The sequence below is a fragment of the Scyliorhinus canicula genome, chromosome 5 (assembly GCF_902713615.1).
Source record: "Scyliorhinus canicula chromosome 5, sScyCan1.1, whole genome shotgun sequence".
Taxonomy (NCBI): Eukaryota; Metazoa; Chordata; class Chondrichthyes; order Carcharhiniformes; family Scyliorhinidae; genus Scyliorhinus; species Scyliorhinus canicula.
The window spans coordinates 82,657,324-82,680,334 of record NC_052150.1 but is presented as its reverse complement, the minus strand read 5'-3'; the positions used below and the strand labels follow the sequence as shown (position 1 = coordinate 82,680,334).

The 23,011-nt window shown below is 47.5% G+C and overlaps 1 protein-coding gene and 1 pseudogene across 7 annotated transcripts in view; one reads left to right on the top strand and one right to left on the bottom strand.

Moving 5' to 3' along the window:
- Nucleotides 1–23,011, top strand: part of LOC119966096 (RNA-binding motif, single-stranded-interacting protein 3) — a 1,648,548-nt gene that overhangs the window by 1,058,394 nt on the left and 567,143 nt on the right. The gene's annotated exons all lie outside the window — the stretch shown is intronic.
- Nucleotides 12,120–12,325, bottom strand: LOC119966722 (annotated as a pseudogene).

Here is a 23,011-nt window from a genome sequence, read left to right as displayed (position 1 = left end):
TGATATTGTATTTCAGAGAATTGGTCACTGTGAGCTGTTCGAGGGGGATTGAGGAAGGACAGGGGGGATGGGTACAAATGGGGGGGGTTTTGTTCCTTGGATTGATGTCATTTATACCCTTTTGGAGTTTTGTGTTTGGTTAAGGGCTATAATAGCCCTTAATCAAACACAAAACTCCAAAAGGGCATATTGTATTTTGTATAAAATGTTAAAACTTTAATTAAAACATTTTCCAAACAAAAGAATAACATTTTAACTAAGTCAAAACCCACCACTCACACAAATTAAAATTTGGGTTCATAGAATGCTACAGTTCAACAGGAGGTTATTCTGTTCGTTGAACCCAAGGAAACTTTAAGAACAATTGATCAAATCTCTCTTTCCCCACCCCCTCTCTCTGTTGGCTTGATTTTACCCTCCAGATGCTGATCCAATTTTCTTTCGAAAGTCACAATTGAACCATTCAGATAGAATGCTTATCCTCGTGTTCTCTTTGGTTCTTTTGCAAATCAGCTTAAATCGGTGGCCTCTGGTTCTTATCCTTCCACCAATGAGAAAAACTTTGTTCTATTTACTTTGTTTTGATCCCGCATCTGAACCTTCTCTTTAAGGAGAACAAGTCCAGCTTAACCAATGAGATTTTGAATAGATAAGGTCAAATAATGTAAGGTCAAATAAAATACTACTTAAATGATTATCAGTTAGTTATGGTCAGGATTTTGCCCAATGAGCTTTACCGTTGCTTTAAATAGGCAGTTTCCATCAGTTGACTGAGACTCATGAATTGAGATATATCTTTTTGATTGAGGAGTGAATTACTGAATCACAGAATAATACAGGGCAGAAGAGGCCCTTCAGCCCATCAAGTCTGCACCAACGCATAAAGGAGATCTGACCTGCCTACCTAATCCCATTTGCCAGGACTTGGCCTTGAAAGTTATAACAGGCCAAATGCTCATCCAGGTACTTTTTAAAAGGATGTGAGGCAACCTGCCTCTCCCACCCTCTCAGGCAGTGCATCCCAGACTGTCACCACCCTCTGGGTAAAAACATTTTTCCCTCACATCCACCTAAATCACTTGCCCCTTACCTTGAACTTGTGTTTCCGCATAACTGACCATTTAACGAAGAGGAACAGCTGTTCCCTATCCACCCTATCCATGCTCCTCCTGATTGCGCGCTCACATTTCTCCAGAGCACTTCAGTTGTGCAAATTGGATATTGAAGCTCAAGTACATATACAAGTTCCTGTCGGAGCAATGTCCATGTCCACATCCAGTCATTACAGAGCAATGATTGACAAAACTAATAGAATGCTGATCTATATTTCTAATTCCATAATGGTTAAAGGCTGGATTTTGTGCCTGTCTGAAAAATGAGTCAATCAGACTTGCGTCTGCCTCACCATTCCAACCTTCATTTCCTTCAGTTGTGCCCATGAGATTTATCACTGACTATGGCCTTTTTCCTTATCTCCAATTTTTGTGACAATGTGTGCATGTCATTGTAATGTAAAGGTGCTCAACAGAGCGAGGCTTAACGTGGGACTGGAGAATGGTACCATCTAGGGTATGATGTATAAGGTCACATGGCAACAAACTCCGAGAGAGTACTCTGGAAACCTAACTGCATTGAGAAGCAGCACTATGTAAGACAATATCTGGGATCTGTAAATAGACTAGCAATAAACAGTTCACATTTAAACATACAAGTCTCAAGATCAAGTTCCTACAAGAAAATGCAAAACATACAAAATTCTATTTAATGCCTATATGGTTCTACAGGGTAGCTTGCAGCAATGTCCAGGTGGTTAATCTGTTGATTATGAGTTCAGGAAACTCTTTCCAGAACTAAAACAATTTGTTGTTTAGGTTCCACCCCCTTTCCTGCACTTACCTCATGGAGTCGAAGGTCCTGCTGCCATTTTTAAATGATACCTGGACAGACATTCACGCATTGCAGACCAGGAGCTGCACACTACTCCTCCAGAGGCCTCACAGCTGCAGCTTATACTGGAAAAGCTGGCAGATGGTAGTAACCACATTCCGGACATGTAAAGGTGCCTCCAACATTGCCTTGTCTATATCTCTAGATACGAGCACTGCCATTGAGACACCCATGATTGATCCAATGCTTGCCATTGCAGTAGCCCATTTTGGCCAGCCTCTTGAACATAAGAAGTCCTACTGCCTTTTGCCACTCAGGGCTTTGCTCCTCGTGGCCCTATGTTAGCAAGTGGCAGGCTCTCCTCCTCGTAGATGAGAGCCATTACCAAAGCAGGACTGTCTGCTGCTTGTATCATCAACGCCTCAGTAGATGTATATAAAAATTGGAGTGATCCATTTCATGGGCATGCCCTTTGCAGCTACCCTCAAACTAAAAGCCAGCAGTCAAGTGCTAAGCCCTTCATCTGCCCTCTGTCTAGACATGACAACACCCCACCCCTTGAGGTAAAGGATATTCTGTAGGGTGAGTAACGCTTACTCCTTTCATACATGAATGCGTATGGAGACATTGTGCTTTGACCTGGTGATGAGAGCATTTGCCAGAAGCCTCCCGTGGACACTTTCTGGCTTGGCCCCATTGCCCTTGAAACTTTACAGAGAGACCATTGCCTGGACAGCATAGAATGACTAACTGCAGGATTTCCTGCTCCAGAGGATGGAGGTTTGGGGTGACAAGTTGGCTGCCATCCACCAGCTGTGCCCCTTGGAAGCATCTACCTCCCTCCTTCCCTTCATTCCTCCCTCTGACAGTCGCCAATTGGAAATCACACAGGATGAATGGCATTTCCAAACCTTACTGGGATCTCATGTTATGAGATCCATAAGACAGTAACAAACCTGTTGCAGTGTGGGCTTCACTATAGAAGGGAGAAGGCAAGTGAGCATTTCTGACTTCCCATTGCTTCCTACTTATTAGGGGGTACCTTTAGTTGGCCACTTGTGCTGAGCTTGAACTCCACCCACCTGAAAAGACCCTCCCCCATCTCAAGAAATCTCACTGACTGACTAATTGCGTGGTAAAGGTCAATTTGGAAAGAAATAGCACATGTTACCTTTTATACTAATACCCTCCCAACACCTACTATCCTATCCTCCCACTGTGACCCACAAACCCCCATTTGCCTTGACCAGCCCAATAACACCATTCCTCTTTCTCTTTGTTACCCTTGAACCTTCCCCGTTACCCTGGACATTATCACTATCCACCTCCGTGTGCCTGTCCTCCCCTCAGAGTTAACACCTATTTCCATCCCCCTGACCACTATGAAACTGTCCCTTTCCGTTACCCAACCCAGTCTCTTGTCTCCTTCCGTGACCTGTCAAACGAGACCTTCACCTGCCAGAGTCTCTCTCTAGAGTAGCCACCCTGCCACATCCTCTACCCATCCCCTCCAATCACCAATAACCTGAGTTCTCCCACTGGAAACTCATTGTAGATACCATCCATCCACCCCCCCCCCCCCCCCACAGTCTAAGACACTACCCCTTCCCCCAGCATTCTACCTCCACCCCCTTACATAGATAGTTCCTTCCCACCTCCCAAAACCACACACCCCACCTTTTCCCTCGAAGCCTGCCTCCTCTGTCTAACCATTGTTCCTCCCTCCCACCTGCCAACCCCAAGCCTTCGCCTGCATACCTTGGCATGGCATTTGCTAATGGCACTCGCGTGAACTTATATGGGGTTGAAGAAGGAGAAAGCAATGTCTACAGGCATGAAGTTGTGGAAGAAGCGAAGCTCGCCAAGTGCACACTGCTTACATACAGTATTAAGACTGCGCATTCTAAATTTTCGCTGGCCGGGAACCTAATTTGGAGGAGAATGTAATTCCAGTGAGGAAGCCTTTTGGTGTGCATGCATGAGATGCTAATGAGATGCTAATGCATTCAAATGGGATTGTGGCATTGTTCATTGGGAAGCCTTTGACGTGCCTTGGAAGCCAAGAGAACAAAATTCCCGTTGTTGGGAAACAGAACTTTTTGCCTCCTGCCAAACTACATGCTCCTGCCTAACCCGATCCCGGCTGCTAGACGGACTGGAAAATTCTACACATTGTTTTCAGTCCCCACTACAAATTCCATTCCCCAGTCAACAACTTTGTTCCTCTTCCTGGCAATTGACTGAGGTTGAAGCAGACTGTTTGCAACTTTGGTGTCATATTTAATCCTGAGATGAGTTTCCAACCACATATCTGACTCATTGTCAAAACTGCCGACTTCAACCATGGCATCATTGCCCAATTCTGTCCCTGCCTTCGTTTATCTGCTACTGAAATCTTCATCCATGCCATTGTTACTTCTAGACTCGACTATTCTAATGCTCTCCTGGCTGATCTCCCACCTTTAACCCCACCTAAACTTGAGCTCAGATCTTATCCTTGTTCATCCATCCCTTCTGTGCTAATGGACTGACATGTTTCTGGTCCAGCTAAACATCGTTTCATATAACCTCACTCTTGGTTTCAAATCCCTTCAAGACCTCTTCCCCTTCCCCCCATCCTTTCCTCTATTGCATTTTCCAACCTTGCAACTGTGTTCTCCTTGCATTCAGACCTCTCGCGCATCCCAAAGTATAATCCCGCCACCATTCCTGGCAGTGCTTTCAGCTGCCTGGGTCCTCACTCTGGAATTTAGCTCCATAAATCTCTCTGCTTCCCTACCTCTCTTTTCTCCTATAGAATGATTTTTAAAACCTGCCTCTTTGACCAAGCTTTTGACCACACATTCCAAGATTTCCTTACATAGAACATTGTGCTCTGATAATGCTTCTCTGAAGCGGTTTGGGATGTTTTACCATGTTAAAGGTGCAATATAATCTGTGGCTGTTGATCCCTAGTACAAAAAGACTGAATTATGAAGAATTAAGTAAAATTTTGAAACTTTTGCCTTAAAAGGAGACCACGCCTCTGGGTTATAAATCTTTGGGTTTTTTTTACAAATTCATTTATAAGATACATTTTTTTGCCATTTTAATTTCAAGTTTTCTTTGTGCCTTTTGTTAGTCAATTAGGTGTCTGAGGTTCAGGAAAAAAAACAATCACTGAAAACTGTAGACAGGTCAGGTCCAGGATTCTCCCCTACCCGGCGGGGCAGGGGTCCGGGATTCTCCCCTACCCGGCGGGGCGGGGGGGTCCCGGCGTAGCAGAGTGGTGCCAACCACCCCGGTGTCGGGCCTCCCCAAAGGTGCGGAATTCTCTGACTGGCCGCTGATGTCACCACCGGCGCATGCGCGGTAGGGGGGTTCTCTTCCGCCTCTGCCATGGTGGAGGCCGTGGCGGCGGCGGAAGAAAAAGAGTGCCCCCACGGCACTGGCCCGCCCGCCGATTGGTGGGCCCCGATTGCGGGCCAGGCCACCGTGGGGGCCCCCCCCGGGGTCCGATCGCCCCGCACCCCCCCCCCCCCCCCGAACCCCGGGAGCCTGCTCACGCCGCAATCCCGCCGCCACCAGAGATGGTTGAAACCACGGCGGCGGGAGAGGCCTCTCAGCCGAGAATCGCCGCAGGGGGCACACCGATCGGCGCGGCGCGATACCCACCCCGCCAATTCCTGGGTGGCGGAGAATTCTGGCCACGGCGGGGGCGGGATTTTCGCCGGTCCCAGGCGATTCTCCGACCCTGCGGGGGGGTCGGAGAATTTCGCCCCAGGCCTCTGGTTGCCTGATATGGAGCCAATACTCTCATGAGACGGATACATCCCACTTAGATCCCACTTGCCTAAGTGCAAGATGGCAAGAACACAAACTTAAGAGACAACCAAGAGAGTGTGAGGGGACTGTTAGCATTTAATTAGCTAACCAGTGCAGATTGCTGATTACTGTTTATTCAGTGTAGACCATACTGTCCTACCTTGCATTTCCCAATTATAAACAAGAATACTCGTGCAAACAAGTTTTGAATGTTAAGTAAAATTTGTTTTCTTGCCATGATTTTTTTTTTCTGGTTTTCAGGCTGTGCTAATATGCTGCCCTCACATGTACCTGGACCAGTGCCTTGCATTGAGTATTTTCCTGTGTGCATTGGTATTTGAGAATAGCACAATCAGTGTTGTGCCATGCAGTTCACCATTTACATGGTTGTCAGCTGGGAACTTTTATGCAATACACCTTCCTAAAAAGGATCAGCACAGTGCCTGTGCAGATTTAAACTCAGGCTCTTTCCCTTGCCACGTCAGGGTTATATCTGTTATTTTCAATTAGTGTATCCAAAGTACTTAAATATAGCAGCACTTTAATGGGTTCGTAAAATGGCACGACATCAAATGAAGCCTTGTAATCTTGAAACAAGCTGGGAAAACTGTTCAGTTTACACTGAGCTTTGTAGAGACAAATTGATAAAAACCGGAATGCAATATTTGGAAGAAGTTTATACGAGTTAGATACTGCTGATTTTTCTTCCCCCTTCTTGGCAAAGTCTTGCATTTTACCTTTTCCTCTCTTTTTGAGGCCCCTGCCTCCCTCTGTCTGGGGAAGCAACCAGCTTCATGCTGTGACCAAATTTAGGCAGTCGCTGCATGGTAAATAGCAGGTGCAAACTAGCATGCTAACTCCATAGGGCTCCTATCCTGATGCACAGTGTCCTTCTATAGTTTGGATGCAAGTCATTATAGCTCTTTATTGCTTTCAAATAAAGTGAAGATGTTTTGAAGTATATAGAATGGAATGTGTTGAGCGTAGAGGGACAATTAGAACAAGGTTTTTAACAATAATTAGTATTCTTCTGTGAGTATTAGAATACATGCATTAGTATTCACTGACTCTGTAAGAGAGAGTTCCTTGGTTAGATATGTGCAAAATTATTACTTTTTTTCTTTAAAATGCCCCTCTGGAGGGATGAGTGTTCACAGGAATTATTTTAGAACAAACTAAGACCCACTTAACGCTCTCTCAAAAATTGTGCCAAATATTTTTTCACTGCTTGTTCTCTTGCACTGCTGTTTTTCATGTTTGATTTATTTGACGAAGTCTAGACGAACTTAAAATTAAAATAATAAAAAAAGCTCTTCCTCAAGGAACACAGATTTAGCCCAGAATTGGCCTTTGGTATTTCCTGTCTGATGCAACCAAGTACCAAATCTTGGAACTGTTGGTAACAGAACAGAAGGTAGAAATTGTTTGACTGACTAGGGTGCAATATTTGTGGTCTTTTCACCACTAAGCTTCTGTCAGATGTGGTGTTGGTGAGTTTGACGTCAATAACCAAAACAACATGAAGAAATGCGAACAGAATATTGAGATTTCCAACAATAATTTATTATATAGTCCTCTTTTCAAACCATTGTATATTTTGTGGTATCAAAAGATGTGCCTTCAAGGTCACATAAGCAATTTTTACAGCTTAGCTTTTCGTATGAATTATCGCATGTCTCATTATCTCAGATATCAACTCAAATAGAAAGCATCCTATCTGGCTGCATCACAGCCTGGTATGGCAACTGCTTGGCCCAAGACCTCAAGAAACTTCAGAGAATCGTGAACACAGCCCAGTCCATCACATAAACCTGCCTTCCTTCCATTGACTCCATCTGCACCTCACGCTGCCTGGGGAAAGTGGGCAGCATAATCAAAAATCCCTCCCACCCGGCATACTCACTCTTCCAACTTCTTCCATCGGGCAGGAAATACAAAAGTCTGAGAACACGCACAAACAGATTCAAAAACAGCTTCTTCCCCACTGTCACCAGACTCCTAAACAACCCCCTTATGAACTGACCTGATTAATACTACACTCCTGTATGCTTCACCCGACGTTGGTGTCTATGTATTTACATTGTGTACCTTGTGTTGCCCTATTAAGTATTTTCTTTTTGTATTATTAGATTTTCTTTTTGTGTACTAAATGATCTGTTTGAACTGCTCGTAGAAAAATACTTTTCACTGTACCTCGGTACACGTGACAATAAACAAATACAAATGTAGTCCCAAAGTCAGGTATAAATGGGCTTTAATTTGAATTTGTGTAAAGAATATGGCACTGATGTTGGTAAGGAAAGCATGGAGACTAATTTGGTAATGCAATGGTATTCACCCTTCAGGCACATGTGATCAGCTGACCTTAAAGCAAAACGTGCTTCCGGACGTGATGAGCCCCGGAACGTGATTTCATGTTGGCTGGCCGTTTAACAGGCAGCCAGCGTGAAATGTGCACTGAAAGGCTTAGCGCTGCTGGGGAAGGCGGGATGAGGTTGGGCACCAGGAAAAGGGAGGGAAGCAGGCGCTTCCAAAGTGCTTCGTCATTGGACAGCCACTGGTGAGCTGTCTCCAGGAGAAGTCGTAGCTTGGCCAAACAGCCCACCTGCCAACCGTAAAGGCAGATGGGCTGTGTAAGATATATGGTCAACTTTTCGCTTAATGGGCTAAATTGTCTGCTTAATTGTCCGTGGGCATGCATCTGACTCTCGCCTAGTTGCCGATCGAAATATCACGTGAGTGCGTTTTCACATGCTTCTGGGTTAGCCGAGCACCTGCACTTTGCATGCAAAATGCTGGCGGGGGGGTACACCTATGCACTCAGTTCCTGATTTGTTGTGAATGGACAAACTCAAGGGTGAGGATACTATACTATAAACCCTTGTACCGTTATCCACTTCTCAAACAATGCCTTCCTCTGGTTATATCGGAATAATTCCCTGCGCCGAATCAGTGGCAGATGTTGCCGGGTGGGTTAAAATAGGGATAGATTACTTAACCCATTTAGGCCCATAATTGGCCCTGCCTAAGCTTGGTGACAAATAGGATCAGGCCAGGAGAGGCCTGGGAAAGTAAGTTTTAGAGGAGTTTCCTTCAATTTATCAGGAAACCTTGGACAACCACCTTCATGGGCTTCCTTCCCCCTCCTCCCCTGACCACAGTCACCTCCTAAACTGGTCAGACCTCATTTGGAATATTGTGAGCAGTTTTGGACAGAGATAGATAGGTTCTTGATTAATAAGGGGGTCAGGGGTTGTGGGAAAAGGCAGGAGAATGGGGATGAGAAAAGTATCAGCCATCATTGAATGGAGGAGCAGTCTCGATGGGCCGAGTGGCCAAATTCTGCTCCTATGTCTTATGGTCTAATTGTTGTCAGCATTATTACTTCAGGCCTCCAAAGGTAATCTCATTCTTTCCATAGTGTGCAGCTGCTTGCTGGCCAGGAAATGACTCCTACCTGCTATGGATGGAAGATTCACTTTCAATATGGAAATTAGGTCCTTGACGGTTAAAATCTCTCTGTGCCACATGTGTTGCCATGATGTGAGTGTGCCGCTCACCCAGCCCTGCATGCAGCCCTGCACCTCCAGTAATAAGTTTCGAATGACTCTCAGCCTGATCATTTTTGATTCCACTTCGTTTTTTTTGTTTTTATCCACATAGAATTCTCAGCTTATTAAAAGCTCTTCTAAACTTTCGGCAGTCTTGAGTTCGATGCTTATTCAGTCACTAGAGACCATTGCATGACAGGATGATTAATGCTTCTATGATCCTTTTTAAATAGTTTTCTTTATTTTTAGAAAGCACGAAATAGGAGCAGGAGTGGACCATCCACCCCCTCGAGCCTACTCTGCCATTCAGTATGATTATGGCTGATGATTTGCCCCAAGACCACTTTCTGATCTGCTCCCCAAATCCCTTGATTCCCTGAGAGACCAAGAATCTGTTTCCCTCAGCCTTGAATATACTCAATGATTGAGTCTCCACAATCCTCTGGAGTAGGGAATTCCAACAATTCACAACTTGGGGTGAAGAAATTTCTCCTCCTCTCCACCCTTATCCAGAGTCTGTGTTTCCATGTCTAGAATCCCCCAGCCAGGGGAAACAACCTCTCATTGTGTAGCCTGCCAAGCCACTTCAGAATCTTTATGTTTTGATGAGATTCCCTCTTCTGAACTCCAGATAGTAGGTCCAATGTACCCCGTCTCTCATGAACAGCCTCATCTTAGGAACTAATCTACTGAAGCTTCACTGTACCTCCTTCAAGGTATTTGCTGCCTTCATTGCATGCTGTACAGGCATGGTAACTTTCTTTTCCTCAGATGAGTACACCCACGTATCTGTGAACATCAATTTAAAGTTTAAATGTTTTAAAACATATTCTGCTTTTCTATTCTTACTACCAAGGTTAATAACTTTATACTTCCCACAGCATGCTCAACCTCCCACATTGTTGCCCACTCACTTAACCTGTCCACATCTCTTTGTAACCTCTTAGAATGCATTCTCACCTAACTTTGTATCATCAGCAAACCTATGTGCATTGAACTTTGTCTCGCTACCTAAACCATTAATATGATCCTCACAGTTGTAGCCTGCCAGGTTGAAAATGCCCCATTTATCCCTCTCATCTCTGTTTCTTGTCCATTAGCCAATTCTCAGTCCATGCTAATATTTTACACCGAGCTCAGTGAGCGCATATCCTACATATTAATCTAATGTGGAGCACCTTTGTGAATGCCTTTCTGAAATTGAAATATATTACATCTACTGGTTACTGTTTACCCCACTGGTTACAACCTCAAAAAACTATAATAGATTTATCAATTATAATTTTCCTCCACAAAACAATATTAACTTTCTCTGATCATACCGTGATTTCCTAAGCATTTTTAAGGTTAATAAATTCCAACATTCTCTGACACTAGTCTTAGAAGAAACCAATCTGTTCCCAATCTCCTTGTCACCTATGACCCTGAGGTGATCAAATTCTGCCTTACTCGCAGTCACACACCCCTGCCCCTCACCATCGACCAACACTAAAATGGGCACCTCTTGATACAAAGTGTTTCAAGTCACCCTCCTCTCCCTGATGCCTTGCAATGTCTGCAGCGCAGACTCCAACCCAACTGCTCTGAACCGAAGTTTGTTGAGCTGCAGACACCTGTTGCAGATGTGGCTATCCAGGGTAGCAATGCTCTGCAAAATCTCTCCATGTGCTGCAGTTACAGTATGTCCTGCTATGTCCATCTAAGCTGTGTACATCTTTCATTAGATAACATTATTGTTCAATCAGCTATTGTAACTCCTAGAACAGAATTTATCAACCTCTCACTGATACTGATGATGGGTCATTCAAACTTGTGCCCCTTTTATACTCAAACATTCAGTTGTTTATTCTTGGATGATCAAATCATAGATATGACTACAATGTTTGGCAAAAGCCGAAGACAGGATGAGTACAATGGATGAAAAATATACCTCATGTACCCATTGATATCTTTATCCTTCAATTAACTATACAGTACATTCTATCATCCAGAGCACTTATCCAACAGTTCACCCACTTTTTTTTAAATTTAGAGTACCCAATTAATTTTTTCCAATGATGGTGCAGTTTAGCATGGCCAGTCCACCTACCCTGCACATCTTTGGGTTGTGGGGGTGAAACCCACGCAAACGCGGGGAGAATGGGCAAACTCCACACGGACAGTGACCCAGAGCTGGGATCGAACCTGGGACGTTGGCGCCGTGAGGCAGCAATGCTAACTACTGCGCCACCGTGCTGTCCTAATTCACCTACTTTTCTTGCCTTTCAATCCCCTATTAATTATTCTAATCATTCAACCAACCATGGTATTCTTCCAGCTTTTATGGTGCACACATCATACTTGTATATGCATTCATTCAATGTACTTGTCCATTAACACATTATACTTATACGTTCAAATACATTGTTTTAAAATATTACAATTCAGAGGATGTCAATGTCTACTTGTGCTTTCAGTTTTGTTGTTCATTTAGTAAACTATTTGTTCAATTCAAGATATGGGTTTGTTATACATTTTAGAAAGCAAAGGATTTTTCAGTAAATTCTATTATTATTATGTTTTGTATAATATATTATATGTATACTAAACACTGCATATATGGAGTTTAAAACTGGGACGCTGGGTTGCTATCATGTCCAAATTCTGTTATTGTTTGTCAAAGAATGGGGAATAAATTAACAAAATGCTATTTAGGTCAGATGTGCAAACCCTTTGTAATCTTCAGCCACATCAAAGGGAGCTCCCATTGCCATGAACGTTTTATCTCTATGACATCCAGTATCATGGGACTACCCTTTCAAGGCTTTTCCATTTACTATAGCGTTGAATTCACTTATTAACAATGCTGTGCTCAAATTCAAACTAAGAAGTTTTCCTTTTTATTACTTTTTCTGAGTTACAAAGCCAGGGCTCAAGAGTGTGGACAGGGCCGAACCCCCGTCCAGCTCCTTGCCTGCTCCAAAAACCAATTCAAATTCAAATTGAATCCAATTCATGGTCCCCAGAAGAGAGACATACAAGATCTGAGTCAAAAGGCAAAGCAGATACTACACTTGATCTCGGCCGAAAGGCCAAGAAGTGATCAACTAAGAAGTGTTCCACCGGCTGTTCCTATGTGTTGCATATCATGGAGAATATTAAATGTGTTTGATCAAATCAAACAAAATCTCTTTAGATCCAGATTAGGTACCTCATCTATCTTGGTTATTAGGTTACTCCTCGTTGCTGGCCTTGAACAGGTTTTGGAACAGCCCGCCAAACTGCCCCTAAGTATCCAGGAAGCCTTCCTCTGACCCTCAGGTGGCGTACTTAATCTTCTCCAGGTGGAGAAATTCCGAAAGGTCAGCGAGCCAGTCTACAGCTGTGCTGCAAATCACCAGCCGAGCAGGATTCTCCGGCGTGCGATTGGGGAAGCGAAAGCAAGGGCGTTGGCCCCATTCCCCATGTGTAACTCTGGCTGCTCCAATACCCCGAAGATTGCCACTATTGGGCATGGCTTCACCCTCACCCCCACAACCCTGGACATTGCCTCGGAGAAGGCTGCCCAGAACCCAGCAAGCTTGGGGCAAGCCCAAAACATGTGGGTGTGGTTGGCCGGGCCCCTCTGGCACCGCTCACATTTGTCCTCTACCTCCGGGAAGAACCTGCTCATTCGGGTTCTGGTCAGGTGCGCTCTGTGCACCACTTTGAGCTGCATTGGGCGTAGCCTTGCGCAGGAGGTGGTGGAGTTAGCCCTGCTCAGTGCTTCGCTCCAGAGTCCTCATCCTACCTCTATCCCCAGTTCATCCTCCCATTTTTGTCTGGTCTCGTCCAGTGGAGTCCGGGCTCTGTCCAGTAGCTGTCCGTATATTTTCCCACATAGCCCCCCTTTCTCATTGCTTGTGCCTGTAGTAGTGTGGTTTCTGGGGCCCCGGGTGATGCATGATCAATTACACAAAGACGAGAGTTGAATGCAATCGAGGCTTTAAAACACTAAGATGTGTGGCCTCCTACAGCAGCTGGCGAAATGGCTGCTGTACGGGGAGCACACATATTTATACTCCACCTACTGGGCAGAGCCAGCAGGCAGGGAACTACCCCTGTACCTGTAGTACAGGGCCTTACCACAAATCACCTAATATATACATCAGTGGTGACTACCACATTCACCCCCTGTTAAAATTGAGTCCAGCGGGGTGGACGAAAACTATATACAAGTACATGGTTTAAAATACAGAGAGAAAAAAATTGAGTCCAGCGGGGTGGAGGAGAATTATACAGAAGGATGATGTTTCAAGAGTCCCTATCAAGTTACAGGTTCAGTCGGTCCGGAGCCTTGATCTGTCGCTGGGAGCACCGCAGTGGTGGCGGTGATTCCGGTGTCGGTCTGGTCCTCGGTGACTCCGGGAGCATGCCAAAATCCTCGTCATCCTCGGGCATGGGCAGGGGGAGGGCAGATTGTTCTGGGGCGGGAGTTGCGGCTGGGTGCACCAGGGAAGGGGAGGGTGGCGCCGGGCCGGAGGGGTGTGTGGGTGTGTGGATCCTGCTGGCGCCAGGTCCCTGAGGGAGACAGTATCTTGGTGGCCATCGGGGTACGCTACGTAGGCGTACTGTGGGTTGGCGTGGAGTAGCTGTACCCTTTCAACCAACGGGTCCACCTTGTGGAGGCGTACGTGCTTACTGAGGAGTACGGGTCCTTGAGCTGCAAGCTAATTGGGAGCGACACCCCGGACGTGAACTTCTTGGGGAAGGCAAAGAGACATTCATGGCGTGTGTCATTAGTCGCAGTGCATAGGAGCGACCGAATGAAGTGCAGTGCGTCGGGGAGGACTTCCTGCCAGCGGGAGGCCGGGAGATTTCTGTACCGTAGGGCCAGCTGGACGGCCCTCCAGACCCATTCACCCTCTCCACCTGCCCGTTTCCCCGGGGGTTATAGCTGGTCGACTTGCTCGAGGTGATACCCTTGTTGAGCAGGAATTGACGCAGCTCATCGCTCATGAATGAGGATCCCCTGTCGCTGTGGACATAGGCGGGGAAGCCGAACAGAGTGAAGATGGTGTTGAGGGCTTTGATGACAGTGGCAGTCTCATATCAGGGCATGGGATGGCGAAGGGGAATCTGGAGTACTCATCGACCACACTGAGAAAGTACGTGTTACGGTCGGTTCAGGGGAGGGGCCCTTTGAAATCCACGCGGAGGTGTTCAAAGGGGCGGGAGGCCTTCACCAGGCACGCGCGGTCCTGCTGGTAGAAATGCGGTTTACACTCCGCGCAGACCTGGCAGTCTCTGGTGATTGCCCTGACTTCCTCGACGGAGTAGGGCAGATTGTGGGCCTTGATGAAGTGATACAAACGTGTGACTCCCGGGTGACAAAGATTGTCGTGCAGAGTCCCGAGTCGGTCCACCTGTGCGCTGGCACATGTACCGCGGGATGGGGCTCGTTGAGCCTACCGGGGCGATACAAAATCTCGTAGTTGTAGGTGGAGAGCTCGATCCTCCACCTCAAGATTTTATCGTTTTTGATCTTGCCCCGCTGTGTGTTGTTGAACATGAAAGCTACTGACCATTGGTCAGTGAGGAGAGTGAATCTCCCGCCAGCCAGGAAATGCCTCCAATGCCGCACAGCTTCAACGATGGCTTGGACCTCTTTTTCGATGGAGGAGTGCCGAATTTCGGAGGCAAGAAGTGTTAGTGAAAAGAATGCCACGGGCCTGCTTGCTTGGTTGAGAGTGGCTGCTGGAGCGACGTCTGATGTGTTGCTTTCGACTTGAAATGGTAACGTCTCGCGACTGCGTGCATCGCGGCCTTGGCAATGTCGGCGTTAATACGGTTGAAGGCCTGGTGAGCCTGAGCCGTTAGAGGAAAAATAATGGATTGGATGAGTGGGCGGGCCTTGTCTGCATAATTTGTGACCCACTGGGCGTAGTAAGAAAAGAACCCCAGGCAACGTTTGAGGGCCTTGGGGCAGTGGGGGAGGGGGAGTTCCATGAAGGGGCGCATGTGGTCGGCATCGGGCCCCAGATCTCCGTTCTGGACCACATAGCCGAGGATGGTTAAGCGGTTCATGCTGAACACACACTTCTCCTTGTTGTTAAGTTAGGTTGAGGGGAGTGGCAGTGCGGAGAAATTTGGCAAGGTTGGCGTCATGGTCCTGCTGATCGTGGCCGCAGATGGTGACGTTGTCAAGGTACGGGAAGGTGGCCTGCAGTCCGTACTGGTCAACCATTCGGTCCATTTCCCATTGGAAAACCGAGACCCCGTTGGTGACGCCAAAGGGAGCCCTGAGAAAGTGGTAGAGGCGGCCATCTGCCTCGAAGGATGGGGAGCTGGGGTAGGCGGATTTTAGGTCAATAGTTGAGAAGACCCAGTACTGTGCAATCTGATTGACCATATCATATATGCGTGGGAGGGGGTACGCATCAAGCTGCGTGTACCTATTGATGGTCTAGCTGTAGTCCACAACCATTCTGTGTTTTTCCCCAGTTTTCACCACTACCACTTGGACTCTCCAGAGGCTGTTGCTGGCCTCGATGATGCCTTCCCGAAGCAGGGGCTGGACTTCGGACCTGATGAAGGTCCTGTCCTGGGCGCTGTGCCATCTCCTCCTGGTGGCGACGGGTTTGCATTCTGGGGTTAAGTTTGCAAATAGGGAAGGTGGGTCCTCCTTTAGGGTCACGAGGCCGCATACAGTAAGGGATGGTCGGGGCCCGCCGAATTTCAATGTTAGGCTCTGGAGGTTGCACTGGAAATCCATGCGAGTAATAAGGCAGCATAGAGTTTGGGGAGGATGTAGAGGCGGAAGCCGGTGAACTCCACGCCCTGGACAGTGAGAGTGGCTATGCAGTACCCCCGGATCGCCACGGAATGGGACCCGGAGGCCAGGGAGATTCTCTGATTGGCGGGGTGTATCGCGAGGGAGAAGAGCCTTACCGTAATCGGGATGAATGAAACTCTCGGTGCTCCCGGAGTCCAGAAGACAGGAGATCTCATGCCCATCAATTTACATGTTTGTCGAGGCGGTTGCTAGGTTGTGTGGACGAGACTGGTCAATCGTTACCGAGGCGAGATGCGGCTGGTCGTCGATGGTGGCAGACAATGGGGTGCCCGGGGGGCATGGGTCCTGGTACGATGGTGGCGCCCACGGGCGCACGTGCCATGGGGGTGACAATATGGCGGCGCTTGATGCTCCTGGGGAGGATAAGATAGCAGCGCCCATGGGCCGCACGTGGTGGGGGTTGAACAAGATGGCGGTGCCCATGGGCCGCACGTGGTCCGAGGAGGGGAAGATGCCGGCGCCCACTGGCCCTGCGTGGTCCGAGGAGGGGAAGATGGCGGCGCCCACCGGCCATACAATGGGGGGGTCAGAACAATCGCGGCGACTGAGCGGGCCTTGCACACCGCAGCGAAGTGCCCCTTCTTGCCGCAGGCCTTACAAAGGGCGCTCCGGGCCGGGCAGTGCTGGCGGGGATGTTTTGGCTACCCACAGAAGTAACATCTGGGGCCCCCGGGGTTCGTTGGCGGGCGCGCGGCACATGCGTGGGGTTGGCTGAATGGGGTCCCCGATGGGGCGGCCGTCTGCAAAGTCCACGATGCGTAGGGGGGGCCGCGCAGCCGGGGGTTTAAGCCTGGATGCTGTGCGAGGCGATCGTCAATGAGCACGCAAGGTTTTTGGCTGCCGCGAGGTCGAGCGTGGCCCCTTCTAAAAGGCTCTGGCGGATGTAATCTGACCCTAACCCCGTAACAAAAGCGTCCCTCATAAGCAAGTTCGAGTGTTCCATTTCCGCGACGGCCTGACCATCACAGTCTCTGAGTAGGGGGATTAGAGCACGCCAGAAATCTTCTACTGACTCACCAGGGAGTTGACTACGAGTGTAGAGAATGTGTCTGGCGTAAAGCGTATTAGTCCGCTGAGCGTAGTTTTCTTTCAGTAGCGCCATGGCATCGTCGTAGATTAGTGCGTCTTGGATAAGCGGAAAGACATCGGAGCTCAGCCGCATGTAGAGGATATGATTCTTCTGAGCTTCCGGAATAGGATCTCGTGCAGACCTGATGTAAGCTTCCAAACAGGCTAACCAATGTTCAAAATCCTTTTTGGCATTGCCTGATTGTGGATCCAGCTACAGGCAATCCAGCTTGATGCGGAGGACCATCTTCTGAAAACTTTAGTGTATGAGATTGATGCACGATCAATTACACAAAGACGAGAGTTGAATGCAATCGAGGCCTTAATACATGAAGATGTGTGGCCTCCTACAGCAGCTGGCGAAATGGCTGCTGTATGGGGAGCACACATATTTATATTCCGCCTACTGGGTGGAGCCAGCAGGCAGGGAACTACCCCCCGTACATGTAGTACAGGGCCTTACCACAAATCACCTAATATATACATCAGTGGTGGCTACCAAACCGGGGTACCCTACTGTCTCTTTGCTGAGGAAGTGTTTTGTTTGGAGGTGTCTCATTTCCTATCCTTTTGCTAGCCTCCACTTCCTTGTGTCGCCAGTCATGCGCTACGTAGAAGTCCCCGACCGTCAATGCGCCCCCGTCCCGCCTCCATCTTTTGAAGATGGTATCTAGCATGGCTGGGGGGAATCTGTGATTTCCGCATATGGAGCCATGGGAGACATTTTGGTTATCCCGAAGTGTTGTCTCAGCTGGGCCCACGTTCTCAGTGTGGCCGCTACCACTGGGCTCGTTGTGTATCTAGTTGAGGAGGATGGGAGTGCTGCTGTGGCCAGGGACCGGAGGGTTGTCCCTTTGCAGTATGCCTCCCCCCCTCACACACACACACACACACACACACACACACACACACACACACACAAAGGCCATAATTAGACTGTCTACATTTTGGAAAAAGGCCTTGGGGATGAAGTTCGGAATGGATGTAAACAGAAAGAGGAACCTTGGCAGTACGTTTATCTTGATTGTCTGCACTCACTCCGCCAGGGAGAGTGGGAGTGAGCCCCACCTTTGAAGGTCTCTTCTTACTTCCTCCACCAGGCTGGTCAGGTTCCACTTGTGGATCTGTATCCAGTCTCTGACTATCTGGATCCCCAGGTAGCGGAAACTGTTCTGGGCTGTTTTGAACGGGAGCCCCTCCAGCTCTCTCCCTCCCCCATTTGGGTTCACTGGGAATGTCTCACTTTTGCCCAGGTTACGTTTTTAGCCCGAGAAGGTTCCAAACTCTTTCAGTATTTGCAGTATTGCCTTCAGTCCCTCCTGTGGCTTCGAGACATAGAGAAGCAGGTCATCTGCATAGAGTGAGACTCTGTGCTCTCTGTATCCTCTCCAGATTCCCTTCCAGCTTTTCACGTCCCACAGGGCTATCGCCAAGGGTTCGATCGCTAGCATGAACAAGAGTGGGGACAGGGGGCAGCCCTGTCTCGTTCCTCTCTGTAGCTGGAAGTATTCAGAGCTGGTGGTGTTAGTTTGGACGCTCGCTTTGGGAGCGTTGTACAGGAGCCTCACCCAGGCGGCGAATCCCGCTCCTAGCCCAAACCGTTCCAATACCTCGAGGAGGTACTTCCATTCGACTCTGTCGGAGGCCTTTTCTGCGTCCAGGGAGACAATCACCTCTGGTGTTCTCCCCCCGGAGGGGGTCATTATTATGTTCAGCAGCCGCCTAATGTTCGCTGTGAGCTGCCTACCCTTGACAAAACCCGTTTGATCCTCCGCGACCATCTCTGGCCTTTTGGCCAGGACCTTTGGCCAGGACCTTTGCGAGTATTTTCGCATCCACGTTCAGCAGTGAAATGGGTCTGTATGATCCACATTCCGTCAGGTCTTTATCTTTTTTGAGTATCAGTGAAATTGTGGCCTGAGCTAGCGTGGGAGGCAGGGTGCCCCCTGCCAGTGAGTCCGCGAACATGTCCCTTAAGTGTGGGGCCAGGACTGGTGCAAATTTTTTGTAGAAGTCGGCCGGGAGCCCGTTGGGTCCTGGTGCCTTCCCCGCCTGCATGGAGCTGATGCTCGCCATGATTTCTCCCAGGTCTATTGGTGCTTCCAGCTCTCCCCATCTGCCTTCCCCCACAACTGGTAGTTCCAGTCCGTCTAGGAACTGTTTCATCCCTGCACCCCAGTCATGGGGCTCGGAGGTGTACAGTCCCTGGTAGAAGGCCTCAAATGCCTGATTGACCTCCTTTATTTCTGTTACCAGTCTGCCTCTGCTATCCTTCACCTGCGCTATTCCCCTGTGGCTGCCTGCTTTCTCAGCTGGTGAGCCAATAGGCGGCCAGCCTTGTCTCCGTGTTCGTAGAAGGTCCCCCGTGGCTGGGTTGGTACACTGCTTTCCTAGTGGATAGCAGGTTCAAGTCCATTTGCAGCTATTTTTCTCTCCGCCAGCAGTTCTAGAGTCGGGGCCTCGGAGTATTTTCTGTCGACTTCTAGGAAGGAGTCCACCAGTTGTCGCCTGGCCACTCGCTCCTCCCTATCTCTGCTTGCCTTGTTGGCTATGATCTCTTCTCTCATCACGGCCTTCAGTGCCTCTCAGAACATAGAACATAGAACATAGAACAGTACAGCACAGAACAGGCCCTTCGGCCCTCGATGTTGTGCCGAACAATGATCACCCCACTTAAACCCACGTAACCCGTATACCCGTAACCCAACAATCCCCCCATTAACCTTACACTACGGGCAATTTAGCATGGCCAATCCACCTAACCCGCACATCTTTGGACTGTGGGAGGAAACCGGAGCACCCGGAGGAAACCCACGCGCACACGGGGAGGACGTGCAGACTCCACACAGACAGTGACCCAGCCAGGAATCGAACCTGGGACCCTGGAGCTGTGAAGCATTGATGCTAACCACCATGCTACCGTGAGGCCCTTAACATGGAGGGTGAGACCTCCCTGTTTTGGTTGTTGCCGTGTGACACTTTTGCCATTAATACTGTCACTTTCTCCCTCTGTCATTGTGCATTCAAAACTGCGTATCTGGCACCAGCTATAGTTTTTTTTTTTAAAAAGCTGTTCTGGTTTCAGATCTTTTCTGGCCTTTTTCTGCACATATTTTGGCTTCCACATTTTAAACTACTCCCATGGTTGAGTCTTATCTCCCACTGGCCTTAAGAGCATCTTCACTGGCCCTGATATCTCAGTAAAGTTTGACAGGTTGCCAGAGATAACAAACAGAAAATATTTTGTCGATTTTGCTTTAAAAACTGGGTCTATTCTGTGTTACCGCAGTACGTCCCTCATGCCTTTGATAAGGAGCAGAATAGCACTTGTATCAAACAAATATAGAGAACAAAAGATGAACAGGTGATAAAAATAATAGTTTTACTGATTTGTTTTAGAGTAGATAAAGGAAAGGGAAAATATAATTCACATTCTCCATATTATACATTTTATAATTAACTTTCTTCAACCAGGTTATTTTCTCCTTGCGTTCTTACCAACTGCAGGAGCTAGAAGGCATGATCAAAGCTTAATGAAAGCTCCAAACCAAGTTTCCAATTTGAACAATCCAAGCTAATTAAATACCCGAGGAACAGTTGCTGTGGCTTAGTTATTTGAATAATTGCCAGCTTAAATTCAAAGCTGCCAGTTATGTAGATAACTGAACAGATCCTGGAGTACTTTTTGTTGGAACTGTGGGGCTTGACTCCTACTTTTGTTAACAGCCTTAAAGACGACCGACCAGAATCCCTTGAACTGAAATATTCAGTTAGAATGGAAATTCAATTCTGGAGTGTGGCTGGTTTTGGTTCCTTAGTGAGGTGACTTAATTAGACTAACAGCTGCAAAGCCAAGACGAGAAACAAAGGCTTCACTTATCAATAAGCACTTTCATAGGTAACATGAATCACCAATCACTTGCAATATGGAAGGTTTTTGTTATTGGCAGTGCTGCGAATATGAAAAGCTATGAAGAACACAAAACAAATTTCGATTGTAGCTCAAACTGCAATTAAATTGTATAAAAGTTTGCTTGCAGTGTCGCTGGGAGGAAGGATGGCAGGCTGATTAAAGATTTTGATCTTTTACTCTTAGTTTTGAGATCAGCCCTCTATTTGCAGTATGAAAAATGGGCAAACACCTATTAATGGCTCATGAAGATTACTATTTTCAGAAATTTTACAGGAGAGAAGTCCTGTGTAAATTTTCTCTTGCATGCAACACTGTGCATCATATTTCATCACTCTTTTGCTGTACGTTAACTCTCTTAAAGTGATTGATTAAAAGCACAAGAGCAGTAGTAGACCATTCAACCCCTCAACACTTTTCTGTAATTTTCTGTGATCATGGCTGGTCTGGACTTTGGGTCCACCTTTGTTCCACATCTGTTGATGTCCTTACCACCAAAGGTTAACTGAACTCAGTCTTGAACATTTCAATTGTCATAGTAACCATCACCTTTTAGTGGAAGAACGTTAGAAATTTCCCCTTCCCTTTGTTAGAAAAAGTACTTTTCTGATTTGATTCCTTAATGGTCTATCTCTCATTTTTTTAATGCTGCTTTGTTTTTTTTTTAAAACTTAAGGGAATCCAATTCTGTTGTTTCCTATTAAGGAGCAATTTAATATGGCCATTTCACCTTCTGGCACATTATTTTTGGGTTGTGGGGGTGAGACCCACGCAGACACAGGGAGAATGTGCAAACCCCACATGGGATGGAGCCTGGGTCCTCGGTGCCGTGAGGCAGCAGTGCTAACCACTGTGCCACCCTATGCCACTTTGTTCTTGACACCCCCACCACCGAAACGAGTTTCTTCCTGTTTATCAAATTCTCGTAAGACTTTGTACACCTTGTAGAGATCACCCGTCATTTTCCTGTCATCAAGTGAGTACAAGCCACTTTTATGCAACCTTCACAAATTAACTCTTTAAGCCCTGGTGAATCTGTGCTGGACCCCTTCCAAAACAAATATATATTTCCGGAGATAAAAACCTGAAATACTGGATAAATTCAGCAGGTCCAGGAGAACAGTCATTCGGACTCGAAAACTTAACTCTGTTTTTCTCTCCACAAATTCTGCCTGACCTGCTGAGTTTATCCAACATTTTCTGTTTTTATTTCCAATTACCAGCATCCACAGAATTTTACTTTTATTTATGTTCTTCCTGAGATTCAGTGTACAAAACAGAACCCAGTACCCCTGAATATGTGTGACCAAGGTCCCATGCAACTGAAATATAGGGTGCGACCTACCAGCCAAGCCCACGTTCGGGCAAACGGGTGCACAACGTGGCCAGGAGATCCGACTTCCCGAATCTACCCGGGGACACGTTGCGACCAGTATTGGCAAATCTGCATATTAGAGTGAAGCAGCTAGTCACAATCTAATATGCATTCGCCTGATCTACTAAGGCCCTTAAATCTAACCCCTTCACCTCAAAAACCTTAGGCGAGCACTGTTCAGTACTGGTCCTCCTAAATGGGGACCAGATGGAACGGCACTTGGGGGAGGGGGGGTCTCCCAGGGGATCTGAGACCCCACAGGTGGCAGGGCTTCACCCTGGCACTGCTGGTGCCACCTGGGCACTTTGGCACTGCCACCCGGGTGGCTCCCTGGCACTGCCAAGGTGACCAGGTGGCACTGCCATCAGGTGCCACTGCCAGGCTGGAATTTTTTCCTGCACTCGGGATCGGGCCCGGGAGTACCTGACCCATGTGAGGTTGCGGGGTGGGGGGAGGCCATTTAAAAACGGCGTCCTGATCTCTTCCCATACTGAGGAGTTCTGCCAAGTGGAGTTCCTCAGTGCAGGAAACAGTACTAAGTGCAGCCTTGGTGGGGAGTTCCCTGCTGAACACCCAGATTGCAACAAATTCCTTTTAGATAG